At 39.9% G+C, this 23,919-nt stretch overlaps 1 long non-coding RNA gene and 2 pseudogenes across 1 annotated transcript; 1 reads left to right on the forward strand and 2 right to left on the reverse strand.

Annotated features, from left to right (window-relative positions):
- The first annotated feature begins 255 nt into the window (after positions 1-255).
- Positions 256-5,925, forward strand: LOC110347538 (uncharacterized). The gene is made up of 2 exons (XR_015440792.1): positions 256-3,467; positions 4,181-5,925. It is a non-coding gene; the product is annotated as an uncharacterized LOC110347538 (long non-coding RNA).
- An 11,440-nt stretch (positions 5,926-17,365) lies between these two features.
- LOC147825197 (vomeronasal type-1 receptor 3-like) lies at positions 17,366-21,028 on the reverse strand (annotated as a pseudogene).
- On the reverse strand, positions 20,949-23,770 carry LOC147825198 (signal peptidase complex catalytic subunit SEC11C pseudogene; annotated as a pseudogene).
- Between the last annotated feature and the right edge of the window lie 149 nt (positions 23,771-23,919).

Here is a 23,919-nt window from a genome sequence, read left to right on the forward strand (position 1 = left end):
CTTGGAGCATTTGGTAAGGCCCTCAGTCTTACATTTTGGAGGCCCCAGCGAGATGCCTGGGTAAGGAACCCCGGTTCAACCGAGACTCTGTGACGGGATCCAGCAGGAGACTCAGGCACAGACCTCAGAAAACCTCTGGAGGTAAGTTTTGGCTGGTTGCAACCATTTGTTGTCAGGAGTGAGGTGGCTGATGGGCCGGTAAACCTCCCCTGACCCCAAGGTTCCTGACGAGGAACAAGGGAAGGTTTAATTTTGCTTTTGTTGTGGCACCTATTTGTCTTGACATTTGTACATTAGTGTCCTGTCCATTGTGTGTTTAATTTTGTATTTCTTTCCAAACCATCAGGACAGAGATGGAAGGATCCTGCTCCAAAAATACCCCATTGGATTGTTTTCTCACTAATTTTAAATTGGCTTTTTCCCCCGAACAGGAGAACGAATATAGGGTTAAATTTTCTCGCCGAAAACTTCACTCCCTGTGTCAATTGGAATGGCCAGCCTTCAGAGTTGGATGGCCAGCTGAGGGCTCTTTTGACCCAGGTCTCTGCAGGGTGGTATGGAAAAGGGTCACTGAGCACCCTAGCCATCCTGATCAGTTTCCATATATAAATATCTGGGTTCGGGCTTGTCAAGAGCCTCTGGCATGGTTGTAGCGTTGTTCCCTGTGAACAAACTCTCGCATTCTGGTTATGGCCCCAAGGGAACCCCAAGAGGCCAAAACCCGGGCTCCCAAGCCAGTGCTCTCACAAGATCCTGACCTCTTAGATCTTGTTATAAGACCTCCACCCTATGTGAAGCCATCCTCCTCCTCTGATAAAGCCGGGCCCAGAGCTCGAAACTCTCTCTCCCCTCCTCTTCCCAAAGAAGGAAAATCTCCACATTCTATAACCTCCCCCTCCCACACGTGAACAGGGGCCCCTTATGGTACCAGCAGAGCTCTCACTGAAGAGACTAGTTCAGTTCCTCTTCTGCCTCTTAGGGAAGTAGAACAGGGTCATTATGTCTATATCCCTTTCTCTACCAGTGATCTGTATAATTGGAAACACCAAAATCCCCCTTTTTCAGAAAAACCCCAGGCTTTGATCTCCCTCCTAGAATCTGTTTTTCATACACATGACCCAACCTGGGATGACTGTCAACAACTTCTGCAAGCTCTTTTTACCTCCGAGGAAAGAGAAAGGATCCGAGGGCAAGCCATAAAGTCAGTGTTAGGGGAAACAGAGGGCCCCCTCGATGAGCAACAGTGGGCCCGTCTTCAGGCACAACTTCCGTCCACCCGTCCCCCATGGCGAGCTAATTCCTCGGGTGGGAGAGAAGCTCTCCAAACCTATCATCAGCATCTCCTAGCTGGCCTGAGGGGAGCCGCTCAAAGGCTACCAACTTGAGCAAGGTAAGCAAGGTCCTTCAAGGACCTGAGGAATCCCCTTCTGCCTTTCTGGAGCGTCTGTTGAAAACATATCATACGTATACTCCAATTGACCCAGATGCCCCTGCAAATTGGCAGGCAATTAATTTGGCTTTTGTTACTCAGTCGGCCCCAGATATTAGAAAGAAACTTCAGCGGATGGAAGGATTTGAGGGAGAGAATAGGGAAAAGTTGATGAGTGTGGCAATGAAGGTGTTTAACAATAGGGATCCTTTTGAGGGTGGAATGGCTAAAAAGATAGGAAGGGTGAACATTGCAGCCTTGACAGATGGAGGTTTTATCCGAAAGGAATACAGAGAAAATAAAAGAGAAGATAAAAGTAAAATATGGCCCTTATTAGAAAAAGGATCAATGTGCATTTTGCAAAGAGAAGGGCCATTACAAGAGGGATTATGAAAAGTTGAAAAGAAAGAGAGAGAAGGAGACTAAAAAAAAGAAAGAGATAGAATTCTCTTGGTAGACAAAAAAGATTGACGAGGCCAAGGTGGGGATCTCCAAACACATCCACTGACTCCAAAAAGCCGGCATCCTCATCCCTTGCCAATGAGCCTGGAATACACCCCTGCTTCCTGTGAGGAAGCCTGGCTCCTCAGGCTTCAGACCAGTACAGGATTTGCAGGAAGTAAACAGCTGGGTGGAGACCATTCACCCAACAGTGCCAAACCCTTATACTCTGTTAAGTCTCATCCCTCCCAGTCATGTGTGGTACTCAGTATTAGATCTTAAAGATGCATTTTTCAGCCTGCCTCTAGCTCCTGTGAGCCAGCCTCTCTTTGCCTTCGAATGGACTGACTTAGAGACTGGATCCACTGGACAGCTGACATGGACCCAGCTGCCGCAGGGATTCAAAAACTCCCCCACTCTGTTCAGGGAAGCTCTCAACAAAGATCTGCAAGAGGTAAGAAAAGTGTTTCCCCAGGCGACTATTCTTCAGTATGCTGATGACCTCCTGGTGGCGACTTCAAATGATAAGGAATGCATTGCAGCCACCGAGGGCCTCCTGAAAGCCCTCCAGGAACTGGGATATCGGGTGTCCTGGAAGAAAGCTCAACTCTGCCAGACCAAGGTAACCTACTTGGGCTATATTCTTGAAAAGGGAAAGAGGAGGCTGGCAGGATCAAGAGTATCTGCAGTTCTCCAGATTCTGAAGCCAGGCTCAAAGAAACAGGTGTGAGAGTTCCTAGGGGCAGTTGGCTATTGCAGGATTTGGATTCCTGGCTTTGCTGAGATTGCCAAACCCCTACATGAGGCCACTGCAGGAGGAAATACACCCCTCGAATGGACTGAGGCTTGCCAGCAGGCATTTCAATTGCTTAAGACTGCACTTGCATTGGCACCAGCCCTGGCATTGCCAGACTTAAACAAGCCCTTTACCCTGTATGTGGCAGAGAAAAATGGGGTAACTAAGGGAGTGATTACTCAGCTTTTGGGCCATGGAAATGGCCTATGGCATACCTCTCAAAGAAGCTCAACCCAGTGGCCTGAGGGTGGCCTACTTGTTTGAGGACAATAACAGCAGCAGCTGCTTTAACCCGAGAGGCTGACAAATTGACCTTTGGACAAGATTTGACTTTAAAAAAATAAGACTGAGATATTGACATTGCGACAAACAATCTGGTTGCCTGGAGAGGTCGCCATTATCCATTGCCACAGGCACCAGAAGGGGCTTAGCCCCAAGATGATTGGTAATAATGCTACTGACCGGGCAGCAAAACAAGCTGCCGAAAAATCAGTGAGGAAGCAAATGGTTCTGTTTCCCACACGGGTACTCCCAGAAAAACCTGAATACACAGATAAAAAAGTAGCGGAAATGAACAGGAGACACCGGACTTGAAAAAAAAAAAAACATAGATGATGGATGACTAAGGATAAAAAGGTGGTGCTCCCAGCCACTGTAACAGACACGTTGCTGCGAGAACTACATGAGTCCACCCACCTCAGCGAGAAAAGGATGAAGGCTGCCCTGCAACTTCATTTCGTCAGCCAGGGATTAGCCCAAAAGGCCCAGGACACGGTGAGACAATGCCCCACCTGCCTCAAGGTAAATGCTAATTGGGTAACCAGGCCCCCTGGGGCCCGACACAGAGGGCTAACTCCAGGAAAACATTGGGAATTAGACTTTACTGAAATAAAGCCAGGCATGTATGGGTACAAATACCTGCTAGTTTTTGTGGATACATTTTCAGGATGGGCAGAAGCATACCCCACTAAGAAGGAGACAGCAGAAGTAACAGTTAAAAGGCTCCTGACAGAAATAGTTCCCCGTTTTGGTTTGCCCTTAGCTCTGGGGTCCGACAATGGTCCAGCCTTTACGGCTAAGATATCTAAGTTAATTAGTAATATCCTTGGAATAAAGTGGAATCTACACTGTGCCTATAGGCCTCAAAGTTCAGGACAGGTAGAAAGAACAAATCGAACTTTAAAAGAAATTCTGACTAAATTATGCTTGGAGACTGAACTAGATTGGGTAGAGCTCTTCCCCTTTGCCCTCCTCTGGATGAGGTACACTCCCAAGCCCCCCCTCAATCTGTCCCCCTTCCAGATTGTTTACAGACGATCTCCCCCAATCATTCCATTAATAGATGTAAAATTAAAGGAAAAATTTTCCCACCTTTGACTCCTTAAATCCTTAAAGGCAGTTCATCAGCTTCAGTCAGAGCTACATGAGACATTACAAAAGAAAATGATTAGTCCAAATGAAAACCCTTTACAACCTTTACCCTATAAGCCAGGAGATTTGGTTTTTATTCACAGGTTTGATTCCAAGACCCTGGAACCTCGTTGGAAGGGACCGGTTCCTATTGTCCTGTCGACTCCCTTGGCAGTGAAGGTGGCTGGACATTCTGCCTGGATACATCGCAACCATCTAAAAGCAGGACCCCCCACAGACATCAAAAAAGACAAATGGAAGGTTATCAGCCAACCAGGTGACCAAAAGCTAAGACTGGAACAGGTTGGAGACGTTTCACCTTAATGATGATATTCTCTGGGACACTGGCATTATTGCCCCCAAGAGGACTAGATCACACAAAAAAAATGTATAGATTCAATTGGCAAACTCGCTTAACTTGTCTGAATTCTGCTTAAATGCTGATGTAAATTTCCATCATGTGCTGGGAAGCTGTCTCATTCCGGTATGCACCTCTTTAGAGTTAATACGACCCCATACCCTATTTAAAGACATCCCAGGAAAAAATCTTACTTACACAGATAGTTATAATTGGGGACATGACACGTGCTGTAAACCTAAAAATGCTGTCAAATTATATACACCCAAGGTAATTATGTCAAACAAAACTAAATGTGCTATGTATGAAAATTGTACAACCAAGTGTCTGAGGATAAAACAGCCAAAAGGGATGTCCTGCCACATAAAACAAAAAATTGTGTATAATAATTGCCATATCTCCCTGCCCATAGGATGGTTTTATACCTGTGAAGGAATAACCTTTAATTATATTCCAGCAAATTTAACCAAGACCCGTTGCTGTTTGAGTTGTCTAGCTGTAGTGTTGCCAGATAGGACTGATTTGGTTGTGCCTAACAGAACTAAACGTTGGTCATCTTACACTACACCGGGATGTGATGATGATGTAGGTCTGTTAACAGATGCAGAAGTAATAACCATGATAGCATCTTTTATTGCCCTACCTTCTATAGGAGTCCATGCTGAAAAGGCAGTGCGAAAATTAGGTTGCAAGGTGGTCAAAGGGTTAAATGCTACCTCATCAGCCTTGGCATTAGTTAACCAAGAGTTACAGGAACAGAGACAGGCAATCTTAGATAATAGAGCAGCAATAGACTATTTGTTGCTCCTCCACCACCAAGGTTGTAAAAGAGTAAAAAATATGTGTTGTTTCAATCTTACCAATAATGGTCCAAAGATAGAAAAAAAGGTAGAACAATTAAAAAACCTGGTTGAAAAAAATATATAATGAGGATGGCAGAGACTTGTTCAAATGTTAACTTCGTGGTTGCCCAACCTACAATGGTTAAAACAACTTTTTCTTGTCATCATAGTTGTGTGTACATGCTTATTATTGTCATGTTGTTGTATACAATGGATACCTACATTTGTGCGTAAGATTACTTAAATTCCAAAAAAAATCAGTGGGGAATGTGGGACTGCATAACCTTTGCCCCTTTTTCTCCAGCCCCATTGTGATTAAAATGTGAGTTAATGGATGGAGATGTTTGTTAGTCTAGAGATGCTAGATAGGGATCTGTAACCGACCTAGGGTCCCAGAGTAAACTACTCAACTCTTTGTTTATCCAGAACTGATATTCCAGGCACCACAATTGTTAGAACAAGCTGCAGATGTCTGCTAACCATCAATATGTGACAGTCGACCACTAACCTTTGTCCCCTTTTCTTTGATATGTTAACTTCCCCCTCAACCCCCTATAAAAACAGCCTTGGATTCTGAGCCAGTTGCCTCTCTAAGCTATTTTGCTTTGGGAGTGCTGTCTGGCCAGACTAATAAAGGTCTGTTTCCCAACTTGGCTGGTGTGTTCCTTCCCGGGTGGTCTTCACTGTAGTCAGCTCCTTGGAATGTTTGGTAAGGCTTTTGGTCTTACATTCTGAAGGCACCACTGGGATTCCTGGGTGTGCTTCACTAGTCAGCTCCTCGGAGCATTTGGTAAGGCCCTCGGTCTTACACTTGTTCATGTTGTTATTTGCTAATTTGGGAATTATCTTCAAATAAGAGAAAAAAAGTCATAGCTAAACTGTGGTGAGCTCTCACTGTACAGCCTCTAGTATATGCACTTGATGCTTACTTGCCTATTATATGCTGATAGCAACCTAATGATGTAGATTTTACATCAATTTTCCAGACAAGAAAATTGGTTCTTATAGAGGGCCAGGAACCAGCTTGGGTTCATGTGACAGGTAAGTGTGTCACTGCTTTGATCTGACTCCTGAGAGTCCAGAATCAGTACTTCACTAGGTTTGCTGCACTGTCTACCTATGCTAAACCCACTGCCCTGCTGAAATAATCTGGGTACCTGTAGGTAGAAAGGAGAAAAAGAATTTCAATTTTACATTGAAATTATACTTTTGTACTTTGAAGGAAACCTGCAGCTTCAGAACACAAAAGTTATTTAAGACATTTTTCCCTTCCAGGAAACTAACTCCAAAAAAACAGAAACTAAAAATTCAAAAGGGTCTTAAAGATACAATAAGCTTTTAAATTGGGGTCTTGGCTTGTGCTTTTCACCTGTAAATTCTGCTTCCTCCCACAGACCTCCATTCTCAAGGAAGCAGCAATATTAGTGGGTGGCAGATCTCAGTTTCAAACACAGATAACTGGTTTGCCTTCTGACATAGCTACCAGATGGGTAATGTGACAGAAGTAGGAATACCATCCTAGATTGCCCATCTTGAAGACCTCCTAGGGCCCATGAAAATACCCACCTCTGGATGATAATGTGCATCTCTCTCCTGAGGCTGCATACTCTATTTCTTTGAATGAGTACTTTCAAATGTCTGCCTAATAAATCCTTTTGTGCCTCTTACTGATGTGTCCTGAAAATTCTTTTTCTGCAACAAGAGTCAGTGAACCTGGAAATTCAATTCTATGGGTAAAATGGGTTTAGAAACCTCCTAGGACCCTGTCTGGTGACAGCACATCTTAGATACTCAGGTTTGCAATTTTCAAAGAAAACTCAAAATGTCATCTCAGACCAGGATACACTGCCATGTTTCACATACACTTTGCTCACATTTCACTGGTTTCTAAACGTCAGAAACTCCTGTGTTACATGAGTAATGCCTGCTGACTATTCCTTTACTAGAAAAAAAAATGCTACCCGCATATGTCCTGCTCATGAGTCTTCCAAATCTCTCAAAAGGAATAATTCCTCAATACCACAGTTTCTACTCTCTAAACTAGTAGCAATCCTACCATTAAATCTTCCTTAAAACAAGAAACAGTGGTGAAATTCAGGCATCTTAAAGTCATCTCGATGTTAGGTGGAGAGATTATGTGACAGCACAATCAGATCATTGTACTGACAGAGATGAAATCAACCCTAGAATTTAACTCTCCTGAAACCAGTGGCCTGGCAACTGAGTTGGTTGGCCACTGGTTCTGCCACTGTAAAAGTCTTGCCTTCCAGTAAATGTTCAGTAAATTCTAAAATAATCCCCCTTTTGTCTGACATGTATGTAGCACATCTACTTTGTGTGTACAAAGAAAATCAAGAGATAATCTTACATTTAACTTAAGAATTAAAAAAATTAAAAAAGATACTTAAGAAAATTTAAAAGTGATACACAATAGTGATCACACCAAGTAGCACTACAGACTATTTTAGCACCTTTTATGTAGCCCAGTCATTTTGCAAGTTGCTACTACTGTGTGCAAGTCCCATTTAGAGTCACCGTAGTTGATGTGTTTGAGGTGGATGTGAATGGCGACACTTATGGAGTGCTCTGTTGAGCAGGTACTATTCTCATTTAAACCCCACCATAGGCCTAGGATGGAGGTAAGGGAATGAGGTGAGATGGCAAATAGAAATGCAAAACTGCTAGAGGTCACACAGCTTGCTAGTGCCAGAGCCTGGAATTGAACTTAGAACATATGGCTCTAGAAATTTGAGCTCACTGGTCTAGCAAGGTCCTGTCAGTATGGCCAGGCCTCACAGAGCCACCTCCTAGCAAGACAGCACTAGCTGAAATGACCTTGTCTCAAAAAACAAAGCAAAACAAAATAATACAGTATCTTGTAATCATTGTCAATGACATTGTCAATAGGATAGGCACAGAAGAGCCTTGATAACATGATCAAGTTGGTGAGACACTCTTAGAATCAATCATCTCATAATTTCCTGCTTTGTGAGATCACAATAAACGATTACTTTTGTAAATGACTAAAGTACCTTGTTTTAACTTCGAAGAGAACAAAAAAGAAATTTCAAACTCAGGTACATCTGACTCAAAAGCCATTGACTTGGTGCCAGGCCATAATTCAAATCTAAGAAGGTGAGAAGGTAAGAAAAGATGACTTAGGCCGGAGATTTAGCTCAGTGGTTCCTCTGCCTGCCTTGCAAGTGCAAGAACCCGAGTTCGATCCCCGGTACCAAAAAAAAAAAAAGAAAGGATGACTTGACATAACACTATGGCAAATATTCCTAGACCATATACTGGCCACTCTCAAATTTGTCCAGGAGTTTCTACTTTAGTGCTATAAGTTACTGTCAGCTATAGAGCAGCTAGCAACATAATGACCAGTGAGTTTTGCAATCATCTAGACAAGACAGTTTGGTTTCAAGATATTGTATGGGTTCAAATCCAAATCCAGGAATTACCCAGGAACCAGAATCATGAGCATCACCTAATGTTGGAAATCCAGCACCTCAGGCCCCAGCCAGAGCTACAGGATCAGAGCTTCAAGTTAGCAAGACCCCAACTGATTTGGGTGCACATTGCAATTTAGGGTGCAACAATCTAGAGTAACGATTCTCTACTTTGGCTATACTTTGGACCTTCTGCAGAGCTTTTAAAAACACTGTCCAGCTCACAGCTTCAATACCAGTATAACTCACCCTCTGATGGTCAATATTTGAGGCTAGAGACAAAAGCTAAAAGAAGATAACTGGGCTAAGAGGACAGCCAATATTTGGCCCTAGCTCTCCAAGATCAACAAGGACCCAGGACATGAAGGGACCTCTCTAAAAAGATCCTACAACTCTGGTGAGTCACCTGATCTCCTGAGCAGGGAGATTGCTGGACCCCAGAAGATAGGAATTAACCAATGTACACTGTGTTGAAAGAAGGGTCACTAAAAAGGGAAATGTCTCCTATGCTTCCAAAAAAGCCATATGGTCAAATAAGTATGTGATCCACCCTGACAGATGACAGTGATAATTTTTTAAAAGACAATATAAGAGCTAAGAGGCTGAACACATGGTATCATGTAGCTCCTTCTAAAAGTGTCTGCTGAATAAACATTATTGGGATTTGTGGTGCTCGCATCTCCTTCTTGAGTTGGATTCTGTGTTCTTTTCATCCTGAAAAATATTGTATGAAACGAGAGAAAAATGGTAGCAAATTTTATTTGAAAAAGCAAAAGTGAAGAGTGATGGAGAAACTGGTATTGCAGAGCAAATTTGGGCTGAAGAAAAGAGGAAAAAGTAAGATAAAAGTATGTCCCCGAGAACACAGGATGGGCTATCTTGAGGAAAGCCATAATAGCAAGCTCTTCTTAGCATGTTTGTCCTTTTATGCCATCCAAATCTGGAGGAAACTCAAGAGAACTTCTACATAAGTGGCCTGAGAGACAGTGCTGGGATCCCACACCTCAGGCTGATGTCAGGCATAGGCCATCCTGTTGAAAACCTGCTAAAGTTCTCATGAGAAGTCCACATGCAGGGCTTTGGGAATTATTCTGTGCATGTGTTCTGGGATCTTGTAATTAACAGGTCATGCCTACTTCCCCAGCCAGCTTTGCCATGCCCTAATCTATCTCAAGCATGGTTCCCAAAATAATCCCTGAAAAGCCTTAACTGATATCACTCAGAGAGATTAATTTTAAATAACATAGGTCTCACTTTTATTTGGTTTTAAACATCCAGCAAAAAATATAACTAAAAAGATATATACAAAATAATGATACAGGTAGATAAAAAAGGGGGGAGGGGCTCCAAACACTACAATGACCCCTGCTAGCAGCCTCCAGATACACCTATACCATCACTACTATGGTTCAGTGAGGCTGAAAAAACCATAACTATAGAGACTCAACAGGGATCTTCAAGTTCTTTAATTAAAATAGTCCTTCAAACCACAGAATCCTTGATCTTCTTTAAAAAACAACAAAAAAGTCCTTATATACTCATAAATAAAAATTTTCTTTATTTAAAAATTTTTTTTATTAGTTCATGTGGATAGTACAAAATGTTTACATTCCTTGTGCAAAGTTTGTACATGTACATAACACATCTTAATTGCTTTTGTTTCATAAAGTTAAAGAATAAAATCATGGACAAAAGGAGGAAGTTATAAAAGAATTCATTGCAAATAAGAAAAAAGTCTCATGGTATGTACCCTCTTTGTGCAGATTTTTGAATTGAAGTACAAATTGGTGTTTTCTTTTCTTTTTGTCCTCTCCTTATATGAATAAGTAAAGCACAAGAAGGGGTTAATTTTAATTAATTAATTTTAAGGAAAACAAGTGTGAAAGAAAATGGTTATTTTGTATTGTATTTGCCAAGTTAACAGCTAATCCCTACCTCCGAACCAGACTTTGAAAAACAAATACAATCCAAGCCATCTCCTAGAACCACACCACTAAGAAATTACGCTTTGGGACAGGTATGCTTTGTTGAGGAATTTACTATGTTAGAGTGGAAAGAGAACAAGACCAGCTGTCAGAAAACTTACATCTAGGTTTCCTGTTTTGATTTGGTGCTGGCTCAGCCCCCATCAACCTGGGATAAACTCAATGTCTGTCTTTCTCACTGTTTTCCCATCTAAAATGGGAACACCAATGCCTGTCTCAGAGGGCTACTGTTAGTGAGAATCAAACAGGATGACAGATGTGAAAGCCAAGAGCTGAAAAAATGTACCAAGCAATATTATTACTTAAATCCTAGCTGACCCAGGCTGGATAATCTCAGAGAGATCAACTGACAGCTTTATAGGCCCACTGAGGCATGGCATAGGGAGAAACCTCCAGGAAAGGGATAGGGAGAGACATTCAATTGCTGGGCTAACTACAGTACTTAGGTTTAGAGGTGGTGAGGGATCCAGATCGGTTCCCACTTGCCCAGACACCTGTGTGCACTTATGGGAACAATGCTGTTGAGCCAGCTCAGCCTAGACTCCTGGCTTCCTTTTGTCTGGGAGGTGTGGGATGCAGAGTAAAGATTGATGGATGCTCATTTGGTTGAAGAACCAGTAAGAAAGATGGAAGAAAATGGAAGAAGAATGGAAGAAAAATGGAAGAAAATGGAAGAAAAATGGAAGAAAAAGGAAGAAAAATGCATTTTTTCAAATGTGCATTTTGGAATTGTTTACAATAGTGAAAACTCAGAGTACCACAAATGCTACCAATAGGGGAATGGCACACTTATACAAACCATTTTAAATTATCTAAATCAAATGGATTATTGACATACTTGAACTCTGTAGGCAAAAAGAGTGGCAAACAAAACTAATAGAATCCAAGTTAATGTGTTCACACTAAAATACTATACGACAGTTTTTGTTCACTTTTCAGCAGACATTTATTAAGATCTTACGTGAATGGACCCCAGGGAATCAGCAATGGAAATCTTCTAAATAGACAAATGCAAAGCAGGAAGAAAAATTATAATAGAAGCACAAAATGGGCATTATTCATGCACACCGATGAATTTTTTCAAAGACCTTGAATGGAATGAATTAAGTTCAATTTTCTTTCATTTTCTCTTTGTTTTTGGTTTTGTTCAGGTTCACTGCCACCTCCTTCCCTCTTTTTCCTCCTCCCTTTTTCTCCCCCCTACCTTTTATTTTCAGTAGTAGGGATTGAACCCAGGTTCTGGCACATGCTAAACAAGTACTCTATCATTAAACTGTATTCTCATTACTTTTTAAAATTTTATTTTGAGACAAAGTCTTGCTAAGTTTCCCAGACTGGACTACAAATGTTTTTGTGTGTGTGTGTGCCAGGGGCCAAATTCAGGACCTTGTGCTTTCGAAGCAGGTTCAATGCCACCAAGCTAAATCCCCGGCCCTGGGCTACAACCTCTGATCCTCTTGTATCAGCCTCCAAAGTAGCTGGGATTACAAGCATAGACCACTACACACTATCTAATTTTTTGTTTTGGTTTGGTTTGGTTTTGATTTTGTTTTGTTTTTGTGTTGGGGATTAAACCCAGTACCTTTGCACTGAGCTATATCCAAGGGCTATTTATTTTACTTTGATACAGAGTCTTGCTAAGTCACTCAGTTGCCCAGATGGAACCTGAAGTTGTAATTTTCCTGCCTCAGCCTTTCAGAGTGCTGGAATTACAGGCATATGTCACCATGATTGGACTGGCCTGTTCTAAAAAGTTCACCTTTGCCTCCTTCCTTGAAAGATCTGTGATGATCAGGAGCAAGAATGTGCTTCTCAATCACTCTGTCTCCTTTTGAATGAATGAGGCATTCAATCTTGACATAATGTACAAGCCATGGCAATAGTACTTTTGCCTGGAAAAGGGCCAAAGCCTCTCAGAGAATTTCCCTAATTCTTAGTTAGAACACCTGGTGCATACTGGATTATGGTGGCATGTTATTTCTCAAGAAGTCTTGATGTATCCTTTATAACAGACAACCATCCTGTCCCAGAAAAGCTTCCAATTATCTATATGGTATGAAAAACATATATGTGCAAAGTATTTGCCTTATAGAACCACCTTCATGTGACTTTTCTTGTTCCATTCCTGCAGCAGCCCATGAAGGAGATATCTACTAACTTCATTTCACATTTGAAAAAGACAAGTATCAAATTAAGTACAGCAAGAACATGAAGCCCAGGAATTCTGATTCTGAATTAGACCATCTCCATACTTAAGGATGTCATAGGCAAACAGTCTGCACAATATTTTCCCCGAGTTCCTCTGGGGAATTTTTTATGAAATATATTCTCATTCTCTTTAGTTATAACTTTGTAAATTTGCTTTGTGTAATGATCCATGATCTTCTAAATTTCTTTTTTATATCTATTAAAAATTTATAGATCAAGTTGTATGTAGGTCATGGATAACATGATTTTTTGAAGTCTTTATACATGGTGAAATTGATACAGTTTAGTGGACCCAAAATAGTCCAGGTTCTTGTGTACAGTGAGGGAAGAATTGCCAAACATACACCTCATAGTGTCTAGTAAGTAGCTGCCTTTATTGAAGATCACAGGTTGGTAGCAGTAACAGGGAGAATAGTGAAGGGAAAAGGGACTCAAGTGCAGAGGGGGAAAAATGGACTGAATAATTCAGGCTTACAGTATTCATAGAGTAAGACACCACTGTTGTAAGGTGCCTCCCATTGTCTCTCTCACTGATGTCTCTCTCATTGATGTCTCACTGTGTGAAGTGGCTCACATAACTTCTCTGTTTTAGGATTATGGAAGCATGGATAATCACTAGGGTGATGTGGCATTTACAAGGGAAGGGAGTTACTTACTTGGCTCCTTTATTTCTAACTGTTCTAAAATGGTTAAATCTAGAAGTTCAGCTGGTCCCAGCACCCAGAAGAAAGCTCCCCACCTCCATCCCAGGCTCCTAGGGCAGAGAAGCTCAGCTGGTCCCAGCACCCGGAAGGAAGCTCCCCCACTGCCATCTCAGGCTCCTAGGGCTGAGAAGCTGAGCCAGTCCCAGTACCTGGAAGGGAGCTCCCCTGCTGCCATCCCAAGCTCCTAGGGCAGAGAAGGTGAGCTGCGTGGGCGCCAGAGGCACCCCCCCAACCACCGTGGAAATGAGAAAACACATAAACAAGCCTCAGAAACAGACTTCCAGATCACCTACAGTAACCCCAAAAGGAAATGAAATAAACAATCTGATACTCAACCACCTGGACTCTCTGAACTGGCAACAAAAGAGGACCTGGGAAAAATGAAATCAGAAATAATTACTCAGATAACAGCAAAGATTTTGCTCATGGTGCAAGACATGATTAATAAATCTAGAGAGGACACAGATACAAAAATAGAGGATCTGAGGAACATGATGGAATCCCAACATAGGAAACAAATGGAATCCATAAAACAGATATAAACAGATTTCCAAGAGATTAAAAACTCCACTGAAAGTCTGCGCAGCAGAATGAACTGATGTGAGGATAGAATTTCGCATATAGACAATAAGATTGCAATTAGTGAGGAGAAAAAGAAAAATTGCTTTAAAATTGTAAGGGAACATGAGAAATCAATCCAGCAGCTGCTAGACGATGCAAAGAAGAATAACATAAGACTGATTGGAGTCAATGAAGAAAGAGGAGAGGGTGCAGATGACATAAAAAAAACTGTTCACAGAAGTGATGGCAGAAAACTTCCCAAGCAGGGGAAAAGAGCTTGACATACAGATAAGTGAGGCATATGGGACTCCAGCTAGCCTTAAACAAAAAAAAAATCTACAAATAGGCATTTAATAGTTAGGATTCCAGAAATCCAACAGAAGAAGAGAATTCTACAAGCAGTGAGAGAAAAGAAACAAATCACATACAAAGGAAAGCCCATCAGAATCACAGCAGACCCTCAAGGCAAGAAGAGCTTGGAGTTATGTATTTCAAGGCCTAAAGGAAAACAGCCTCTAACCCAGATTGATGTACCCTGCAAAACTATCTTTCAAAATTGATGGAGAAATAAGATACTTTCATAATAAAGAGCACCTCAGGAACTTCATGAATACCAAACTGGCACTCCAAAAAATTTTAGACAATACCCTAGGAAAAGACAATGAGGATCACAACCCCAGGAAACCCAGCAGAATGAATCCATTTGGTGTGACAAATTAAACCCAAATGGGGAGAATCCAACAAAAAGAAAAAGTCATGACAAGGCTTTTAAAACTTTTAACTTCATCTCCCTAATGAGTGTATAATTCAATCTTATTATTGTACTGATAAGTATTTTTCTGATTCTAGAGTTGCACACCATTCCTTGTGCTATACTGGCTATTTATCATCTTCTTATGTCTACATTTTAATTGGGTTGTCTATTAATGAGCTCTAAGAATTCTTTATATATTCTGGCCATAGGTTATATGCATTGGAAATATGGTCTGTTTAAGGACTACTTTTCATTTTAATGATGTCATTTAAAGTTCTAAATTTTGATGGAATCTCATTTATCAATTTTTTCTTTTATACATCATGTGTTTTGTATCCTAGGTAGTTCTTGCCTACGCTGAATTCATAAATATTTTCCCTTATAATTTCTTCTTAAAGTTTTATACCTTTAGGCTTTCTTATTTAGGTTCATAGAGCGCTTCAAGTTATTTTCATGTATGGAAAAAAAGGGTTGAGGTTAATTTTTTATATACAGATACCAGGTGTTCTAGTGCTGTTTGCTGAAAACACTATCTCTTCCTTGGCTCTTGAATTGAGTTTATATTCTCTAAAATGCTAATGTTAAATAATCTTTCAAAACTCAGTGGACCATATATGTGTGGTTCTATTTCTAGATTCTCTGTTTTATTCAAATGATCTATATGTCTTTCCTTACACCAACACTGCCTTGATTACTGTAGCTTTAGAAGAAGTCTTAAAATTAGGTACTAAACGTCTTCCAACACTGTTTTTGTTTTTGTTTTTAACTTTTCTAGGTCCTTTGTACTCCTACATAACTTTTAAATTTCAATATCCAATTCTTCATTTATAGCAAGTATACACAGACCTGAATTTTTATATATACCTTGTGTTTTCTAATTCTGCTAAATTCAAGTACAAATTATAGGGACTCCTAGAGATTTCTCAGTATTTTCTCTGTAGATGATCATTTCATCTACATATAAAGATTTTGCTTCTGGCATGCCAATCCTATCCTAGTTGTGTCATTTTATTGCCAGACTATTTTGGTGGGGACTAGGTTTCAAAGTTTAATGGACAGATAAAGAGTAAGCATATCTGCCCTTGTTCCCCACCTTAAGGAGAAAGCATTGTACCTTCTCCATTCATATAAGGCATTCTCGCTGGAAGTATGGAGTACATGTCTGTAATCTGTTGAGAAGTTTCTTTTCTACTTCTAGTCTCCTGATAGCTTTTGCCATGAATAGCTGTAGAATTTAGTCTAATACTTTTTCTCCAACTAGTGACAGGATCATATGGCTTTTTCCTTTCCTCTGTTAAAATGATGACTTTTGGGGGTGGATCTTCCAATGCTGAACCAACACTGCCATCCCTATAACAAAACCACTTTCTACATCCTGCCAGATCTGACTTCTAATAGTTTGTTTTGTTAAACAAATTTCTATCTATGTTCATACTTTTTTCTTCTATTATCTTTATCCAGTTTTAGGATTAGCACAATGTTGAGTTCCTAAAATGTGGGGAGAAGTGTTCCTTCTTTTTTCTGCTTTAATTGTTTGATATAATTTATCAGTTAAAATGTTTATGAGCCTACTGTTGTCATATAGGTAGGTTTTCAAGTTAGGAATATACTTTCTTCAATAGGTACTATTCAAATTTTATATTTCCTCCAGAGTTAGTTTCATTAATTTGCCTTTCAAGGTACTTCTTAGAAGTTCTCAAATTTATTTCAAAAAAGATTTTTGTAATATGCTTTCTATAATCTTTTAAATTCTGTAAAATCTGTGGTAATGTCTCCTAGATCTTAATATTTTAATTTAAATAATATATAACTGATATTGTGTAACAGGAAGAAAAGGTCTAAAAGAGCAGGGAAATTGTGACGGGTAGGGGAAGGGAAAAAAGGGAAAGGGAAAAATATGAGAAGAGGAAAAAAATGGAAACAAGGTCTTTGCAAATAGGGAAGGTTGGAGGGGGTAAAGGGAGGGCAAGGGAAGGGGAAAAAAAAATAAGAACCAAGAGACTCATGTAATGGTACAAGATCCCAATGATGAATGTAACTGTATTTTATACCTAAAATGTGCCAATAAACTTAATGGGGGAAAAAATGGTTAAATCTAGCAAAGTAACAAACATATTATCTTACATCATTTTTGTGATGAGACACACTGTTTCTCTTGGTATTTTTATCTAATAAATATTGTACTCCAACAATAACACATCAAAAAAGTAAGAAACACAAGACATAGTATCAACTTTTAAATGATAAAATTACCATGTATGTGTATGTGTATGCCACTATACATATATGGAAAACCCAAATAATATTAAAATTAATAACTAAATTAAAGAAATTAAATAAAATCAATAGTATTGCTATGTACTGTTTAGAAACAAATGAAAAATCACTGAATAAGGACCAAATAGAAAATGATCTAATAAAGAGTGAATTTATATTTTTTTAAATTAATTTTTCAAATCCACATGAGAAAAATAAAAATGATCCCAAAAAACAATGAACAGAGCATATGAAGAAAAGTGGGGCACAGAAGTTAACAAATATTTTTTTAACTCTACCTCACCTGAGACAGGTTATGTAAGCTACAGGTAGGAAGATTTCCTCAAGGGTGTGGGATCCCAGGAGAGGGACCAGGAGGGATTCCCCATGTCTCATCTGATAAAGGGTCTAGTTCCAGCAGGACTAGAATCTCTGGACCTCTCACCACACTTGCATCCTAGCTCCCAGCCCTGGGCACAGCCCACATGACTGCCCCCAAGCTCAGGAGCATCCCTCTGACCTGTGCATGTGCACTTTGTTCTTCCTGGGATGCCAGCAGTCCTCTGATTGGCTTCTTTCTGTCCCACACCCAAAGTCACTACTACAAGCTTCCCTCATATTGGTCACCTTCTTCCTCCAAGAATGTCACTTGAGGATCCACCCCATGAGTGAGGAGGGAGCACCATGTCAGGTTCCTACTTGCTTGGGAAAAGCAGTGTTTAACCATTGAGTGTGCTGTGAAATGTAAGCAAATTTGGTACATTCTGTTTATCATATTTTGGAACTTCTCTTTTGTTTCTGGTCCATACAGTGCTTTCCATTAATCTATTAAGATAGACATGTTCTTGTTTGTAGAGTGTAGTTTTTAGAGCTATTTTAGATCGCAGCAAATTTAAGGAGAAAGTAAAGACTCCTCCTCCCACAAATTTGTAGCTTCCCAGGTACCCTACTCATCTCCCACCAGAGTGATGCTTGTATCCTCATTAGAGGGCTCACACTGACATATCATTGTAACCTAAAGTCCCCTCTCTGCACTAAGGTTCATTGTAGGTGCTGTATAATATGTGGATTTGAACAAAAGTATAATGACAATTGGTCCATCACTATAGCATCATCCCAAGTAGCATCACTGCCCTAAAATTCTCCTTGCTTTACCTCTTCAACCCTCCTTTCCACAACTCTCAGCAAACACTAAAACCCATAGTTTTGCCTTTTCCTAAATATTAAACAACTGGAATGATGTAATATGTTGCTTTTTGAGATTGGCTTCTTTCATTGAGTCATGTGAAGTTGGTGTTCTTCCATGCCTTTTCATGTCTGATAGCTCATCTCATTTTAGTGCTGAATGATGTTGCATTATTGCAAGCAGAGTTTATCAATGTATTCATTTACCTACCAAAGGATATCTTTGTTGTGAACAACTTTTGGCCATTATGAGTAAATATCATATAAATGTCTATGTCCAAGCTTTTCAGATTTGTTGGATAAGTACCAAGGTGCACAGTTGCTTCTTTGTATGGTGTGTCTGTATGTGTTTGTAAAAAAATATTCCAAACTGTCTGAAAAGTGGATCAACAATTTTTCATTCTTAATAAGAATGAAAAAAAGTTGCTACTAAAAAAAAAAGTTGCTACTGCTCCACATCCCTGCCATAATTTGATAATATTATTCTGGATTATGGCAATTTTTAATAGGGAAGTAGTATTAAATGAGTGTTGATTTTTGTTTCCCTGATAATGTATGATGAGAGCTTCATGAAATATATTTATTTTCCATCTTACATCTTTCTCATTAAGGTGTTTGTTAAGGTCTCTAGCAATTTTTAAATCTTATGATTCCTATGCCTCATGAGGTCCAGTGTGTCCTTCTTTCTAGCCATGGGATTTGGTGTACTTTGCTCTGATCAGCCTGGCTTGATTCTCCAGCAAGACACCATAGTACCCTTGTGGTCCAGACCCTCAGTATTTAGGCAGGAGCCTTTGTGACACCCTCATCTTTGTGATGTCACTGGTTTTAGCTTGGTTCTCATTAGACCTGGGCACAGAATTGGTTACATAGGAAACTCAATTTCTGCATCTTATTTTTAAGGGAACTCTAACTTTCCCCTTTACTTTTCATCACCTAAAATATGTGAAACCTGGTGCTTTCTCAGGGCACCACCCCAGGTTATATGATTCCAGCCCACACTGCCCTTGAGATCTTTCCCAAGCCATGGTACATTTTGGTCACTTGTGAACATCCACAATGTCTTATCCAGAAGAGGGCCAATTATGACTCCACCACACTGTGATGAAATGTGTTACCCTCCATTTGTATATTTTTTCAATATTTATCATAAATGTCTTGGTGTCTGTTCTTTGGATTCTTTTATATCTGTACACAGGTTATAATGCTTGCTGATTAACCAGACATAAATAAATATTATAGCATGTATTTGTCTTTATGATTATCATATTTTTAATTTTTAAAAATTATGTCTTAATTATCTTTATTGTTTTTGTCATGCTATGTCTAATTGACCCTCCCACCAAGGCCAAGTAAATGCCATGACAGAGATGTGCATCACATGCACAGTTTAAACCTTGACGTCTTTTATCAGCTCCAAGGTGAACCCAAAGGACAGTCCCCCAAACAAAGCTTTGCATTGTCTCTAAATTATTGAAGGACAAACTTTAACAAATTTTTAGCTTCATTACTTCTCCATAGCAATATTTAATGAACTAAAATCAGTGAGAACACTTTGTAGATCATTTAGTCTGTGACTGCCAGCCCTACCACAGGGTAAATTCTATGAAGGCAGAAACACATCCCATAGTTCACATCCTCTGTGTTAGGTGACTACTCCTGGAGGTGTGTAAACTCCTGCAATGAATAAATAAATGATTGCACATATGGAAATAAGCTGCGTAAAATGTGAGGATATTTGACCGTCTTAAGGTGCTCTATATTCCTTCCACAGCAGGCAGAACTGAGCCTGTCTATGCCAAGGTTGTGCCCTATGAGAAGAAGGGGCTGGTTATAGGAAAACAAGCAGTGATTAGTGCAGCGGTGTTTAACAGCCACCAAGTTGGATCATGAAAAATGATCAAAAGTAATGAAAGAAGGTAGGAGAAGCTGTAAACTGACACAAAAGGGCTGACTAGGAGAAAGATGCTTTGGGCAACTCTGGACTTGGGAGGACCTAGCAGAAGGCTTGGTGCTATGAATGTGTTGGACTTGCTCCTTATGCCTGTACAGGATAAAAACCGTAAAACTGCTGGTCCAGATCATGATTCCCACACACAGAACATCATAGAATCTCATCAATGCTACAAGTAGTAATCCTATAATTCCTTTATTAACCTTAGAAAAGAAGAGTCCCAAAACTATTTTTCTTGTGTTGTTTTCACTGTTCCACTTGTCAGTTATATAAATGGGTGTGATGTTTACCAGCACATTCAGAATCAAGCACAGAATGCTGGAGGACCCCAGTGCATTCAGAAGTTTGTAGTGAAGGCTCTGCCCTGTTGGACCTCTTGGGGCTGCTGCTGATGGCCTGGAAAATTTTGGAAAGGCAGCTGCCACCAGTGTACACACCCTGCCTACTCTATGAGCACAAAAACAGAAAGCAACTTTGCACGCAATTTCACTAAGCAGTCATTGTCTGTGGGACTCCTTTAGAGAGTAGGGCCAAGGAATTGGATATATCCAGGTGCTTCAGAGTCAAATCTGTGGACCTTATGGTGCAACAAAAGAAATTATAATGGTAAAGAAGAAAGCCTTTCCCCAGGAATTCAATTATGGTGTAGGATGAGAACATGATTCTTATTACAAATTCCTGGAAATTATTCATCATTTTATTCTTATGACATTTTCTTTACAGTTACAGCATTCTGCATGCAAACATGCAATCTCTTTTTTCATGGCAGTGGAAATCCAGTTTTCCATTTACCATCAATTCCAACCAATAATCTTCTTATTAAAACCTTTTCTACTTTTCTAAGTGTTCAACTATAAAAGAGAAACATAGCTGCATCCTAGTGATGTCTGTTCTCAGGGCTTTTTCCACAGGTCCTCATTTAAAATATCTCCATGTCTGCCCTCCAAGGTTGTCCACAGCACATCCACTATGACCTCATGGGCAATCAGCCATCTGCCAGAGCCCACAGCTTGCTTTGTCCCTCCAGTATCTGTTTTTATATAGTGTTAGCCTCATTTATTTCCTAACTAAATCTTTATGTGCTTCATGGTTACTAAATGGCATCTCCAGCCTTTAAAAAAAAACCCTCCATGAGTTCTTTACATATGCTACAGGGCCCTGGGTAGAAAGATCTTAGGGGTAATCTTTTTAGAGTAAAACCTAATCCTATAGGATTAATGCCTGACTTTCCCGATTTCTTGTGGAAAATGCAAACAAGTTTTTGCATACTTTTGGGGGCCCAATGCCTGGAAGTACCTGTTTTCCAGAGGCAAAGAGGCTTGTGTTTCTCTGGTTATAATAGCAATGGGACTGGCTGGTGTTGCCTGATCCTAGGACACATCTCTGTGTGACTGGCAGGGGCTTTGGGAAAGTTGGGATGAGCTGCATATCACTCTGACTTTGAGAAAAGTTGGGATGAGGTACTTGCTCAACTCCCATCTAGCATCTATTTATTTATTTAGCTGCTACAAACCACTGGTTCTGTTAGGACTTTCAAAAAAAACCCAGTTATACAGATATTCAAGGGCTACCAAATTCACTCAAAATATTAGAGGATAAAAACTGTTAGGGTCAAGTTTACATAGAACTTACCAAAAAAACCTTAAAGTTTGGTCACATAAATGTTATGTATCATTTAGGTTAACACATATGTTTCTGTATGTTAACTTTGGGGTACATATAGCTACATGTTATCCTTCAAAAGTTCTATTTAACTTGGCTGAGAGATGAGTGGATACTCGTGTAATCAGCCCAAAACCTTTTTGTTCAATGGTTTAACAGTAAGATCATTTAAATTTATTAGTAAGATAAGAGTAATGATTTCCTTAAAGAAGTTAGTAACATGTTTTGCCTGGGTTGTTAACCAATTGAGCTGATATTCATCTTTTCTTTTTCTTCCCCCCCGCCTTGGGTATCGGGGATCGAACTCAGGACTTTGCGCTTGCAAGGCAGGCCCAGTGCTACTGTACTAAATCCCAGGCCCAAGATGATATTTATCTTTTCAAAAAAAAATTCAAATGCAATGCAACATCCATTGTTTTCTATGTATAAATTAGAAGTTTTCTTTTAAAAACTACATTTACATTGAAAATTATTACTGAAAGATATTGACTTATTCCTGTCATTTCATCATTTTTGTTCATTTTTGACTCCTTTATTTTTCCTTTTTGTTTAACTGCTCGCCCTTTTTTTTTTTTACTGATGAATAATTTATTTGGACCAGACAAAAACATCTCCACACAGTTTCCTTTTATATCGAAAGTGTAGCATTTCGAATATGTTACTTTTTCTCTTTTTCAGCAGAATTCACTTCAGTCTGGTCCCAGGAACCGCTTCTCATATTAGGATTCATGTTTTAGTAACACATATGCAACCATTATAGCCCAAAGTGCATACTTGAATTTTGGATAGTCATTCATTATTATGGTGACCATACCAACATATGGTAAAAACCCTGTTGCTCTTCCCACCACATCTTTCTTCTCCAGCCAGTTCTGGCCTTCTTTGTGCAAGCCTCTATCATTGACTTCATTATTATCACCTTTAGTCAGAAACTTGATGTCTTCATTATCTTTTTCATGAACTTTGATTACTTTGTGAACTATTGGAATGTCTCGTCCTTCGACTTTAAAAACAACTATTTTACAAGCTCGAATGGGATCTTTCCGGAAGTTTGTGAGGAACAGAAGGTTGTCCCTGTGAAAGGCTGGCTCCATGCTGCCACTCAGCACCACCACGATGGGGCTTTCGCTGCCTGTGAGGACAATCAAGCCTTTCCATGTCATGAGTGCAGAAGACACGATCATGGCAAAGTTTAAAACCCGGGAGTACAGCTGTAGCTTGTTCATCTTCCTCGGTCCTCGAATATGTCCAGGCTGAATGAGGGAAGATGCATCCCCGTTGCACGTGTTCAGTCTCTGGGGGCCCCAGGGGCCAGCGGGCTCCAAGTGTCACACACAGCTGCGGAGCTCTGGCCAGCGCCGCCCACTAGCTTGCATACTTCTGCTCACCCTTCTTGATGTATTATTTCCATCAGACTTTTTTTCCCCCCCATTAACTTTATTGGTACATTTTCGGTATAAAATATAGTTACATTCATCATTGGGATCTTGCACCATTACATGAGTCTCTTGGTTCTTTTTTTTATCTCCTTCCCTTGCCCTCTCTTCACCCCCTCCACCCTTCCCTATTTGCAAAGACCTTGTTTCCATTTCTTTTCCTCTTCTCATATTTTTTCCTTTCCCTTTTTTCCCTTCCGCTACTCCTCACAATTCCCCTGTTCTTTTAGACCTTTTCGTCCTGTTACACAATATTAGTTATACATTTTTTAAATTAAAATATTAAGATCTAGGAGACATTACCACAGATTTTACAGAATTTAAAAGGATATAGAAAGCATATTACAAAAATCTTTTTTGAAATAAATTTGAGAACTTCTAAGAAGTACCTTGGAAGACAAATTAATGAAACTAACTCTGGAGGAAATATAAAATTTGAATAGTACCTATTAAAGAAAGTATATTCCTAACTTGAAAACCTACCTATAT

This window comes from Heterocephalus glaber, unplaced genomic scaffold (assembly GCF_053883595.1).
Source record: "Heterocephalus glaber isolate CG9 unplaced genomic scaffold, H.glaber_assembly_v1.0 deba00001504, whole genome shotgun sequence".
NCBI lineage: Eukaryota > Metazoa > Chordata > Mammalia > Rodentia > Bathyergidae > Heterocephalus > Heterocephalus glaber.